This window comes from Orycteropus afer, unplaced genomic scaffold, assembly GCF_000298275.1.
Source record: "Orycteropus afer afer isolate SDZICR_OR568_19922 unplaced genomic scaffold, OryAfe1.0 scaffold00015, whole genome shotgun sequence".
In the NCBI taxonomy this organism is placed as follows: Eukaryota; Metazoa; Chordata; class Mammalia; order Tubulidentata; family Orycteropodidae; genus Orycteropus; species Orycteropus afer.
This window is the reverse complement of record NW_006921602.1, coordinates 10,909,526-10,923,276: the sequence shown is the minus strand read 5'-3', so window position 1 is coordinate 10,923,276 and position 13,751 is coordinate 10,909,526.

Sequence of the window (13,751 nt, the reverse complement as noted above, 5' to 3'; positions counted from 1 at the left end):
TATTCTTGTTGAGAGGAGCTCTGGTAGCGTAGTGCCTAAGGCACTTGAGTGCTCACCAGAAGGCTGGCGGTTTAAACCCACCAGCCACTTCTCGGAAGGAAGGTTGGGCAATCTACTTCCGTAGTGATACTGCCTCGGAAACCCAAGGAGGGGTCGCTATGAGTCACTATGTGAACTCGATGGCACATAACAACAACAACAACAACATTGTTGTTGAGAATATACGCAGGAAGACATACACCAATTCAGCAGTTTCTACACATATAATTCAGTGACACTCCATTCTTCTATCCACGCAACCATTCTCACCCTCCTTTTCTGAGTTATTCCTCCCTCCTTAACATAAACTCACTGTCCCCTCAGGTTCCTAGCTAACCTTTCGAGTTACTGCTGTCCATTTGATCCCCTCTACATAGTTCTGAAAAGGGCATAATGTTCAAGTAAGGCTGTACATCTTTACACAAGCTGACTGCCACATCTTTCTTCCATAGAGCAGCTGAGTATTTGAACCAGTGACCTTTTGCGTGGCAGCTGAATGCTTTAACCACTGCGCCAGCAGGATTCCTTCCATAATGATTAGCATCAAGAAAACCCTATGGAGTACTGCTTGCACAGGGAGACAGCTGGTGGGAGGGAGGAGTGCATGGGAGGGAAGGACACAGGGAAGAGGTAACTACAGGAGGAAGTGGGAAGAGACCTGTTACACTGTGGGGAATTGCAGTCATTATCATGAGACAAACTGTGTATGAACTGCTGTATGGAAAATGAATTTGCTCTGTACACTTTCACTCAAATCACAATAAAACTTGAAAAAGAGTAAAGAAAGAAAACTCCATGGAGGAGTTGTACTCTGTAAGACTTAAAAAAACTCACTGCTGTCCAGTCAATTCGACTCATAGCGACCCCTCTTTGGGTTTCCGAGGCAGTATCACTATGGAAGTAGATTGTCCAACCTTCCTTCCGAGGAGTGGCTGGTAGGTTTGAACCGCCAGCCTTCTGATTAACAGTCAAGTGTCTTAGGCACTATGCCACCAGACTTGGGGTCCCTAAATCACAAATCAATAATGGAAACAAAATCAACAACAGAGAGGAGGTTTCCTCATTGTGAAAAAGAATTGGGAAAACACTTCTCATCTGTGGGCTATGATGATGGACTTCCTCCTAAGGTTGGTTTTAGGTTGCAGTCTATGGGGTTTGAAGGGTCCAGGAGACCATGCCCCTCCTTGTGGCTAATGCCAACAGCTCTGCTCCATGGCCTCCTTCTCCCCATGCTGCAGAAGCCTCCAAGAGGTGGAGAAGGAGAACTGGCCTTGGAGTCGGACATCTGAGTCCCTCGAAAAAACAGAGCAGATGGCATCAGGGGCCCCCGGATACGATGCACTAATGAGGACACAGCATCACTTGTGCAGTGTTACTGCCAACAGTATCACCTGACTTTCAAACGAAACCAGTGAACACCAGTTGCCCTTTGAGTGACTTGGACTCATGGTAACCTGCTGTATGTCAGAGCAGAGCTGTGCCCCATGGTGTTTTCAGTGGCTGTCATCTATCAGAAGTAGCTCGTCAGGTTGTGTTTGGAGGAGCCTTGGTTAGTAGCCCATCACAAACCATTTGCCCCACCCAGGGCTCTAGGTGGTATAAATGGTTAAGTGCTTGGTCCAGTGACCAAAAGGTTGGTGGTTCAAACACATCCAGCAGCACCTGGAAGAAAGATGCGGTGATCTGCTTCAGTAAAGATGACAGCCAAGAAAACCCTATGGGACAGTTCTACTCCTTAACACACGGAGCTGCTGTGAGTCATAATCAACTGGACAGCTATGGGTTTGGGTTTTTGTTTTTTTGTGGGATATGCAAACTCGGGGTTTGTTTCCCTTTGCTTCCCCTCACCCCCCCCCACCTCCTCTCCCACCAACTCCAGAATAGGTACTCCCAGCAAGACTTTCCAGCTGCGGGGTGCAGCCTGGAAACATAGCTTAGATCCCTTTTGTTGGTTTCCACCAAATTAAAATTTATCTCTCTGGGAGGAAATGAGGAGTCGGGTTTTTTCTTCTTCTTAATGGGCCCTGATGAAGGAAATGAATGCAGGGAAAGGGTCAGAAATCCGATCCGCTCGCCTGCTTAGAAAGGTTGAGGGGGGAGGTCCTTGCACCCTCTGAGGGGGCAGCTGGGCATAGTATGTTTCATTATATAATTAACCTTGACCCTTCTGGGTTCAAAGAGAGAGGTTAGTTGGAAATAAATCAATAGTCTGGTCTGGTCACTTCAAAGGCTGCAGAACCTGCTGGAAAAATCCATGTTGGTTCAGTGTGTAAATTGGAGTAGGGTGTGCAATTCTTTTTTTTTGGAAGGCGGGAGGGGGTTTTAGGTCTAAAATTGAAATTAATTGTGTATCCGCTTCCTTTAATCAGGCAATCAGGAATCTTTATTGCATTTCTTGGAGGGTGGAGGGAGGCCCAGGAGAGAGCATTGTGACCGTTGTGTGACCACTGGGCCTGGCTGTAGGACAATAGGCATTTTCCCCAGCTTAGGAAGCACCTCCTCTCCTGTCCCAGTGTGCAGCCTCATATCCTTACATGTGTGGAATGCTCAGAATCACTGAACCATCACCATCGTAATCCATAGCGTTTATTAAGTGCTTACTATGAACCAGGTGCCAAGATCTTCCAGTTATTTTTCATTTAATCCTCTTAAAACCCAATTAGATAGGGTCCTTTGGATACATGGACAATATCTGACCCTTAACGACTGGCTTCCTTCACTTAGTATGTTTTCAAGGTTCCTCCTTGTTGTCACAAGAATCAGAACTATTATCGGCCTTACTACAGACAAGGAAATCAAAGTGCAGAGGGGCTCCTTATCAAGCCCAGAGCCCTTAGATTTTTGAAGGGTTTTTTTTTTTCAGTTTGAAAGTTGATCACCAGGACTTTCTTCTGAGGCATTCTGGGTGCACTAGAGCTGCCAACCTTTAAATTAGCAGTCAAGTATGTTAACCATTTATACCACCCAGGTGCTCCTCAAAGTGTGTTTTAATGTTGTTGTTAAAGGAATGATAATAAGACCCAAGGAAGTGTTGCATGTGAAGCCTGAGTCCTAATAGCCTCCAGGGAAATCTTTAACCAGAAACCTTTTAGTGTCGGGAAGGAATTCTAACAAGTCTTTCAGTGTCAGGGATTCTAACACTCCCCATGCCTCAGGGCTTTTATCTACCCTCCGGACTCAGCATGTATCAGAGATTTCCTCCAGATTCAGCGCGTATCAGAGATTTACCTGGCTCCTGAAGCCTCCCGCGTATCAGGGCTCTGCATCCTCCCTAGATAATAATTCCCTAAGTAAACTTTGGAGCCGGGGGATTCCAACACGTCCCCCAACATCTCAGATCCCTGCCCTAAACCCCTTAGCAACAACCAATCATCTGTACCCCTTAGCCCTGGTACTACTCCACCCTATATTTTTTCCTATAAAAATGTGATAGTAAAAGAGCACGAGGTCTTTTGCCTTGGCCACTGCGTTGGCAAGAGCAGGGACCCTAGCTCGAGCTAGCTAATAAACTTTCCTTTTACTTTTGCATTATCGTGTCTGTGATGACTTCCTGGCGCCGACATTCCTTTCTGAACACGGGCCCAACATTGCAAAGTTACCAAAAGCCTCCAGTCTCCTCGTTCCTTTCCCTGAAGTTATAAGAAGGTAAATGGAGCGGAGGCTGGTTCCTTTTAGTCTCTTTTGGCTCCATCTCTAGTTCATTTTTGATCTCTGCCTTCTCTCTCTTCAGCCTTTTCTTTTTCCCTCTCTCCCTCTCTTTTTCCTTCCCTCTCCTTCCTTCCCAGAAACATTTATGGAGTATCTAGTGCTATTCCATGATAATACTAACCCACTGCCATCAAGTTGATTCCAACTCATAGCGATGCCCACTGGGTTTCCAAAGCTGTAAATCTTTACATAAGTAGATTGCCTCACCTTCCTCCCTCGGAGCAGCTGATGGGTTTGAACTGCTGAACTTCTGGTTAGCAGCCAAATGTCTTACCCAGTATGCTACCAGAACTCCTTATAGCAACACTAATGGGGAATAAAGAGATAAGAAAGAACGGAAAACTTATATCCTAAATTCCAGGGGCAGGAGCAACAGACATACATATTGTGCATATTATGTTGCAGAAAGAAATAGTTCTATCTAAGAGGATTAAGTAAGGCATAGAGGCAGGCAGAGAAGTTGTTCTACCTAGTGTCAGGGAAGACACTCAGGAAAAATAGAAGCAGTAGCAGAGTGGCAGCATTATCCTGGCACCACTAAGGACCCCATAAAGGCTCCTCTCCTCCCCTGAGGAAATTCTAGATTACTTGGCTGGTATCCTTTCCACCTGCAAAGCCTACAAATGGCTTTTAGGAATCATTCATTCATACACTGAGCACCTACTGAGAGCCACGTCTCAGGCAGCAAATGATAGCCTCCCGGCTGCTCCGTGGCCTCCCTAGGCACTTTCGTACCTCCAAGCCTCTGTTGCTTTGTGTTTTATTATTATAATTATGATTTGAGTTAAAGTTTACAGGGAAAATTGTAAACTTTGCAATACATATATACATTCTGTTTTGTGACATTGATCGCAACGCCCACAATGTAACAACACTCTTCCCATTTTCTCCCTGTGTTCCCCATTTCCATTTGTCTCTCTTTCCTATCCCTTCCGGCCTTCTGAGCTTATCCCTGGGCGAAGTTCTTTGCTCTTCCATGCCGATTGTTGTAAGGAGTGCATACCTCCCTGGTGCTATTGTTCACCTTAAAAGGCCTGTCTTTTATTTGGCTGAAAACTGAGCCACTGGAGTGAGTTCAGTTCCAGACTCGACTCTAAGGGTACCTCCAAGCCTTTGTTCACGCCCATGCGCCTGGCCTTGGATGTCCTTCTCCCTTCTCCAATCCTCCTGTGTGATGCCCTCCTTTCATTCAGTACTTCAATTTTGTTTTGTTTCCACAGCTTGTTGCTGGTCCCATACAAGGAAGTATCAGGTGGATCGCATTATTTGTGTCACGTGTATAGACTGTCAGCTCACTGGGGGTGGGTCTGTCTCTCTTGTTTGGCCAGGGCTGACCACATCTTACCTGCTACTATCATTCAAAGTCGGTGGGGATCAAGGTCTTTGCCTCTGTAGCCGTAATACTCCTTGAATCCACAAGGTGGCAGCAAAATTCTCCAGTCGCAGCACTCCTCGGAGCCGCGGAGCTTCGAAGCTGCCTGAAGAAGGGGCGAGAGGCTCCCTCCCATAGAAGGTGGTCGGGCTGGGTGCAGGGCTTTCTTCTAGCTTACCCTAGTCTTCTTTATCGGGTTCCCCTTTGGGCCGCTTGGCCCCGCATACCTCAGTTTCTCCTCTGGGAACAATGGAATCGTTTAAACTCTTAAATTGTGCTCTGCACTCCGCTTATATGAACAAATTGAATCAATTGAGAAGACAGTCAAGAACCTCCCCCCCTTTTTTTTAAATTACAGCTTTATAGAGATATAATTCACAAATCATACAATTCACCCATTAAACTGTGTAGTTCAATTTTATTTATTTATTTATTTATTTTAGCATATTCACAGTGTTATGCAACTATTGCCATAATCATGTCTGGAACATTTTTATCACCCCAAAAGAAACACCATACTTACTGGCAGCCACGTCTCATTCCCTCCAACTCCCAGGCCCCTGCCCTGGCAACCACAAATGTACTTTCTGTCTCTGAGCAGTTCCTACTGTGAACATTTTATGTAAGTAGGTCCTTTTTGACTGGCTTCTTTCACTTTGCATAATGTTTTCAAGGTTTATCTGTGTTGTAGCAAAAGCCCATATATATACTCTTCACATATCAACTATTTCATTATTTGAAATTTTGTATTTACAACAATGAAATCTACTATCTGATTATTTGGGGCATTAATGACTAGGCATTAATGGGCATTAATGGCTAGGCGAGAGTAATGCTGGTTGTGATGATTATCAGTGGTTTGGCAGTTAATATAATGACGTAATTTGGCAGTTATGTAATGATGCAGTCATCCTCCATTTTCTGATGTGATCTGATGTGAACATCCTCCATTTTCAAATAGCATCAGTTTTCACATAACCTTGTCTTTGGAACTTAACCATGTTGATAAGTGAGGAATACTTTATTCCTGTTTGTTGCTTAATACATTCTTTATAATCGTTGTTGTTAGGTGCTCTTGAGTCGGCTCCAACTCATAACAAGGCTGTGTACTGTGTACAACAGAACGAAACATTGTGCAGTCTTACACCAACCTCACAATCCTTGCTATACCTGAGCTCGTCGTCGCAGCCAATGTGTCCATCTATCTTGTTGAGGGTCTTCCTTTTTTTGCTGACCCTCCACTTTACCAAGCGTGATACATTCTCCAGGGAGTGGTCTTTTCTGACAACATGACCAAAATAGGTGAGACAAAGTCTGGCCGTTCTCGCTTCCAAGGAGCATTCCAGCTGCACTTCTACCAGGACAGATCTGTTAGTTCTTCTGGCAGTCCATGGGACTCTAAATATTCTTTGACAACACCACAACTCAAAAGCATCAACTCTTCTTTGGTCTTCCTTATTCATTGTCCAGCTTTCACAAGTATATGAGGCGATGGAAAATACCTTAGGCACCCCTTAGTCTTCAAAGAGACATCTTTGCTCTTCAGCACTTTAAAGAGGTCTTTTGCAGCATATTTGCCCAGTGCCATATGTCATCTGATTTCTTGACTACTGCTTACATTGATGTTGATAGTGGAACAAAGTAATATGAAATCTTTCACTAGTGGAATATTTTCTCCACTTAACATAATTCCTTGTAATTAATTCCCTGTAATTCCTCAGAAGGAAGGTTGGGCAATCCTACTTCTGTAGTGATACTGCCTTGGAAACCCAAGGAGGGGTCACTATGAGTCGGGGCCGACTCGATGGCAAATAACAACAACAAACAACAACAATTCCTTTATAAGGAGTCTTGGTAGTGCAATGGTTAAGCACTCGACTACTAACTGAAAGGTTTGAACCTATCCAGGGGCTCTGTGAGAGAAAGGTGTGGCAATCTGCTTCCATGAAGATTATAGCCTAGGACATCCTATGGTGCAGTTCTGCTCTGTCACATGAGTCTGCTATGAGTTCATGGCACCTAACTGGGAGCTCTGGTAGAATAGTGCCCAAGGCACTTGACTGCTAACCAAAAGACTGGTGGTTCAAACCCACCAGCCACTCCTCGGAAGGAAGGTTGGGCAATCTACTTTTGTAGTGATACTGCCTCAAAACCCAAGGCAGGGTTACTATGAGTTGGATTCGACTGGAGTGCAGTGAGTTCAGTTCATTTTGGTTTCATAATGTTCTACTGTAGGAATATACCACATTTTGTTTAGCCATTCATTTGTTGATGGGCTTTTTGGCTGCTTAAATTTTTTGGCTATTATGAATATACTGTTATAAAAATTTATGTTCAAGTTTTTATATGGACGTATGGCTTCAGTTCTCTTGGGTGTATAGTGGGAGTGGAATGGCTGAGTAACATGATAACTATATGGTTAGCCTTTTGAAGAACTGCCAGACTATTTTCCAAAGCAGCTGCAATATTTTATCTTCCCCACCAGAAGTATATGAGGGTTCTAGTAGGTGAGGTAGAGGCAAGCCTACTTTATATCTCCTCCAACATTTGTTTTTGTCTTATTTATTATAGCCATCCTAGTGGGTGTGAAGTGTGGTTCAGATTAGCACTTCTTTGATGTCTAATGTCTGTTGAGCATCTTTTCCTGTGCTTATTGGCCATTTTTCTATCTTCTTTGGAAAAATATCTATTCAGATCCTTTGCCCATTTTTTAATGAAGTTATCTGTCTTTTATTATTGAGTTATAAAAGTTCTTTATATATTCTAGGTACAAGCCTCTTATCAAATATATGATTTGTAAACAAGTTCTCCCATTCTGTGCGTTTTCTTTTCACTTTCTTAATAGTGTCATTTGAAGCACAAAAGTTTTAGATTTTTATGAAGTCCAAGTTATGTATTTTTTTCTTTGGTTGCTTGTGTTTTTGGTGTCATAGCTAAGAAACCATTGCCTAATCCAAAGTCATGAAAATGTATGTCTATGTCTTCTTTAAGAGTTTCATGGTTTGAGCTCTTACATTTAGGTCCTTGATCCATTTTTGAGTTTGTTTTGCATATAATGTGAGACAGGGGGCCAACTTCATTCTTTCACATGTGGCTATCCAACTGTCCTAGCACACCATTTGTTGATTCTTGCCCTGCTGAATGGTCTTGACACCCTTGTCGAAAACCAGTTGATGGTAAGCATGAATGTTTATTTCTGGACTCTCAACTCAATTCCACTCATCTATCTGTTTCTTTTATGCCAGGGTCACACTGTGTTAATTCCTGTAGCTCTGTAGTCAGTTTTGACATCAGGTAGTGAGTCTTCCAACTTTGTTCTTTTGTTGTTTTTGTTGTTGTTCGAGATTATTTTGCCTATTCTGGGTCCCTTGAATTTCTTTATGAATTTTAACATTATTTAGATTTTCTTGTCCATATATGTAACCATATATATAATACATGTAAAAATATATGAACATTTGCCAATTCAACATTTTTCAGGTGTACAATTTAATGATACCCATTATATTCATCATGTCATGCAAACATCACTTGAGGCAGGGACTTAAATTCCTCTATTACCCATGAGAAAACAGGCCTACATCATTTATTCATGGTCACATGACTAGAAAATGGCAGAGTGCAGGATTCAAACCACATCAGTCAGGACTCTAGTGTCTACACTCTCAGCTAGGGGTGCTGCCTTCCCAGTTCCAAGAAATACCATGCTCTCACTGAGACAGAGCTCATCACTCCCAACAGTGAGTGTACAAGCTCCAGGTGAGATCTGATAGCAATGGGCTGAGGGCATGTTGCCAGCTGAGCCACCAATTGCCATAGGGAAGGCATTAGTTTTCTAGAGTTGCTGCAACAAAACACACAAGCTGGGTGGCTTATAAAAACAAAAATATATTGTTTCATATCTCTGGAGGCTGGGAGTCTGAGATCAGGGTGTTGATCATGTTGATTTCTTCTGAGGCTTTGAGGGACAATCTGTTCTCCGCCTGTCTCCTAGCTTTGGTAGCTCCAAGTGTTCCTTGGCTCACATGGCATCCTTCCTCTGTCTGTGTAACTTCTTCTCTTTTATAAGGGCACTAATAATACAGCATTAGGATCCAGCCTACTCCAGTATGGTCTTAGGTTTATCTAACAGATAACATCTTCTAAAACCCTATTTCCAGACAGGTTTTCATACTCACATGTACAGAGGTTTGGATTTCAATTCATAACAGCCCCCATATAAGATGATACCTGAGCTGGGTATGAAAGGACAATCCCCACTGTTGCCTTCTTCTTGGGGTTCCAGTTTTCCCACCCCAGCTGCAGCACCACTAACAGGGGACTCCGTGGTCCTTGGAAATAAGACGCCAAGCTTCTAGTCACAAAACTTTTCCATTGTTTGACTCAAGACAATAGCATACTAACCATGGGCTGGACCAAAAGATTTCTTTCTTTGTGGCTTTGTGACAGTATCTTCAGTACCCCAGTTAGACAAATAGCCTTCAGTCATTCATTCAACAGTTATGCAGTGGGCATGGTGGACACAAGTTCAGATAGGACAAGATCCCATGCTCAGTAGGGAGACAGTTATTAGGCAAAGAGATAAATGCAAGGACCAGAGTAGCACAGGGCAGGAGCAGGGGGAGGAGCCTACTGAGGATGGTGAAGGGGATCTGGAGAAAGGGGCAGAGCCTGGGGTACTGTGGTGGGGAGGGGGAGCCTGCAGGCACTTTGGAGTGATGACCAGGGCCAAGGCCCTGCATAGTGTCAGCAGCACGTGGTACAGAATGACCAAGAGGCCCCTCTGTCCTTGGGAACTCAAAGTCCATTATCTATGTCTCTTGGGCTCAAGGGAGCAAGGCCCATCCCTCCTTATCAGCCTGACTCCTCCCTCTGCTCTCTTCTGAGCTTTCTCTTCTCCTTCTTTCCTGCTCTGAGGTGGCTCCTTGAAGGTCTAGAGGACCAACAGAGACCATAAACCAGTCCCCTTAATACATGTCTATGTGGGAGTGTAGATTTAAATGTCCTTCTCCCTGACTCTAGCCTGACTAGAGTTCAGGACAGCACCTCCCCCTGCCCCAAGTACTCCCTCCTTAGTTCTCTGTTCCCGCCCATCCTGAGCAGAGTGACTCCTGTGACTGCCCCACCCCACTCTTCAGGTACCAGCCTACCCCTCCATCTTCACACATGCCCACTTCCCATTCCTCCTTCCTCTCCCTGTATTTTGGGCCCTGGGGCTCAGTCCAGTTCTGACAGTCCCATGGGGTTGGGTTGGGCCAGGCAGAGTTAGACAAGCCTGCCAAGCAGAAAGGGCCCCTGGTGGATGTGGCTGTCATGGATTCTGCCTCTAACTTCCCTGTGACCTTGGCATCTGACTCACGAGGGGTCCAAGGTTCTGTCTAGCTCTGTCATATGGGACCTACCACCCCAGGTCTGTGGGACCTCAGGCTTGCATGGGCCAACTTTGCTCACTCACTCTTGACTGCATGCAAAGGTGGGAGCAGACAACAGAGGAAACATTTTCCAGATGTCTGTAGAGGCCTTGTCCCCTCCTGCCTAAGGACTGGACCCTGGAACCAATCTTCACTAATAATAGGGATGAGATTCACTAACAGGGCTTGAGGTAGTATCTGGAAGCATTTCTCAGGCCCTTCAGGCTGCCTCAGTCTTCCCTTTCCACGCACATCCCCGGGGGGGCTATTGCAGGGAGCTTTTCTGCTCCCCAGGCTCCCAGGCCCACATTTCCTTCTCCACCTGCCCCTCTTGAGTGGGCCTGTGGTAGCTTAAGAACTTGTCCATGATTCTTCAACTTTCCTTCCACGTAAAGGTGGAATCTAATACCCTTCTCCTTGGAGCTCTGGTGGCGTAGTGCCTCAGGCATTTGACTGCTAACCAGAAGGTTGGCAGTTCAAACCCACCAGTGACTCCTCAGAAGGAAGACTGGGTAATCTACTTCTGCAAAGATTTACTGCCTCAGAAACCCAAAAGGGGCTGCTGTGAGTTGGAATTGACTCTCAATGGCAATGAGTTTATGGTTATTTTTTTGTTTGAATATGGTCAGCATTAGTGACTTACCTCTAATAAATAGAATCTGGCAGAAACAACACTGTGTGATGTCCAAGGCTAGGTTAAAGATGACGAATGATACAGTTTCCACTTGGCTCTCCCCCTCAGGACATTTGCCCTGAGAACCCAGCCACCATGCTGTGAAGAAGCTCCGCCACCTGGAAAGGGCACACACAGGTGTTCTAGCTGACAGCTCCAACTAAGGTCCCAGCCGACAGCCAGCTGACGGCCAGCAACAGTCACCAGACCTGCGAGGGAGTGAGCCTTCAATGACGCCAGCCCCCAGGCTCCAAGCTGCTCCAGCTGATGGAGCAGAGACAGCTGTCCCTGCTGAGCGCTGCCCAAATTGCAGATTTGTGAGCAAAATCAGTGTTATGTCAAACCACTCTTTTTGGGGTGGTTTGGTCCAGAGCAATAGATAATTGGAATAGATTCTAAGCCCTGGCAGCTGATTTCTGCACATACATGGGGCACAGGTCTTTGGGATGTGATCTGCTTTCTGTATATAAGGAGAAGCCTTGGGGATAGTCTCTAGCTTATGGTACACTTAGACCCTGCATGTAGCTGTGTCATTGTTCAGCAGCCTGCCAAGCTCTGCTGACCTTGGAATTTACAATGGACTTGAATTAATAGCCTGCTGTGTGGTTTGGTAACATCAGGACTGTGCCTTTTTACTTGTCAACCTTGGGTTTGTCAGCCTCAGCAGCCAGCAGCTGTCTAAGTGAAGAAATGCCTCTAGCTCCAGTGGGCCTGGAGCAGGAGGCAGAGCTGGACCCCAAGGTTGAGGGGCTTTCACCCAGCCCCTGGAGCCTGCCACTTTGAACTTGGACTTAAAGCCTCCAAATTGTCAGAATAAACTCCTGTTTGTTAAGGCCATCCCATTTGTGGTATATTTCTTGTCAGAGCGGCACTAGATAACCACAACAGGTCCTCATTTGACCTTGTCCCCAGATACCCCACAGTTCCTTCCAGAGTAATAGGCCAGGAGTTTTTCTTTTTTTTTTTTTTTTTTTAACCAGTAGAATTCTGTATTCAAATAAAATCTCATGAAGAGCCCGACATATAGGAGGTGAAAATGGAGCTTCTCTGGGTGAGGGTGACCAGAGAGTCAGAAGCTCCACTAGAGAGGCTCCCCCAGGCCCCAGCCACAGCCGGGAAGGCGTTTGCAAACCCCTATCCTGGTCTACTTCTCTCAAAATGTGGCTTTGAGTACAGAGCCCTCCAGACCTGCAGAGTCTCTGGGGTCTAAGTTCTGGCTTTCCACTTTAGCAGCAGAGGAGATGTGGACATTCTAAGCAGCTGCATCGCATAGTAGCCTCTCATTAAACTTGAGGTCAGCTGAGACCTCCAGATCTTTGTCAGGGTTACCTCCATTAAGCTAAGTCTGTCTTGGCTTATCCAAAACCTTGGCAGTTCCCAAGCACACGACTTTCACAGTGCCTGGACTGTGGAGAGTGGACAATAGAGGAAAAAAGAGGCCTGGCCTGGGAGGTCCTGACCACATGACCTGGAAAGTCACTCAGTCAGAACCTTAATTCCACTTAAAAATGGAAAAGAAAATAATTCTTCCTTCTAGAGAAAAAGGAGCCCGGGTGGTGTGGTGGTTGTGTGATTGGCTGTTAACTGAAAGGTCAGCTGTTTGAACCCACTAGCTGCTCTGTGGGAGCAAGATGTAGTAGCCTGCTTCTGTAGAGATTACAGTCTTGGAAACCGTTTGAGGCAGTTCTACTCTGTCTGGTAGGGTTGCTATGTGTTGGAATCAACTCCATGGCAATGGGTCCTAGAGAATGCAAGAAAAGCCCATAGCGCTGCCGAGCACTTGGAGAGGGTTTGGGAGTGAAGGTGAGCCATTATTATCCAGCAGAGGGGACCGGACCAGGGACTTCTCCTACTGTCTTCCAAGGGAGTGCAGGGTGGTGGTCCAAAGGTAGACCCTGGAACCAGCTGCCTAGCTCAAACTCTAATCCTGCCACTAATGGGCTGTGTGAGATTTGGAATGTGTACTCCATCTCTTATTCTTTCCTCGGTTTCATCATCTGTAGGACAGAGATGACATTGGGAGACAGCATCATGAGCAGTTCATGAGACTTAGCTTGGTACCTGTTAAGTGGTGTAAAAGGGGCCTGCTGAACCCTATTATTATCCTCCTGACCCCAGATCAGGGTTGCTGGAATCTGGAGGAGGATGGTATGGTAGTTAGGGTTATGTGTCAACTTGGCTGGGCCTAGTTTTTGTGGCTGGCAGCTGGATGTAATTATTCTTCATGAAACCAAACCAAACCCACTGCCATCGAGTTGATTCCTACCCATAGCAACCCCTGTTAGGTTTCTGAGGCGGTAAATCTTTATTGAAGTAGACTGCCCCATCTTCCTTCCTCAGAGTGGCTGATTGGTTTGAACCACCAACCTTCTGGTTAGCCTTAGGCACTGCACTATCAGAGCTCCTTTATTCCCCATGATGAGACTGGCAATCAACTCCATGGTGGATTCTACTGGAGTAGCTGAATAGCTGAGTAGCTGCCTTAGGGATGTGGTTTGCTTCCAGTATGTAAGCAGCAGCTTTGAGAAAGGTCTCTAGCTTTTTGGTA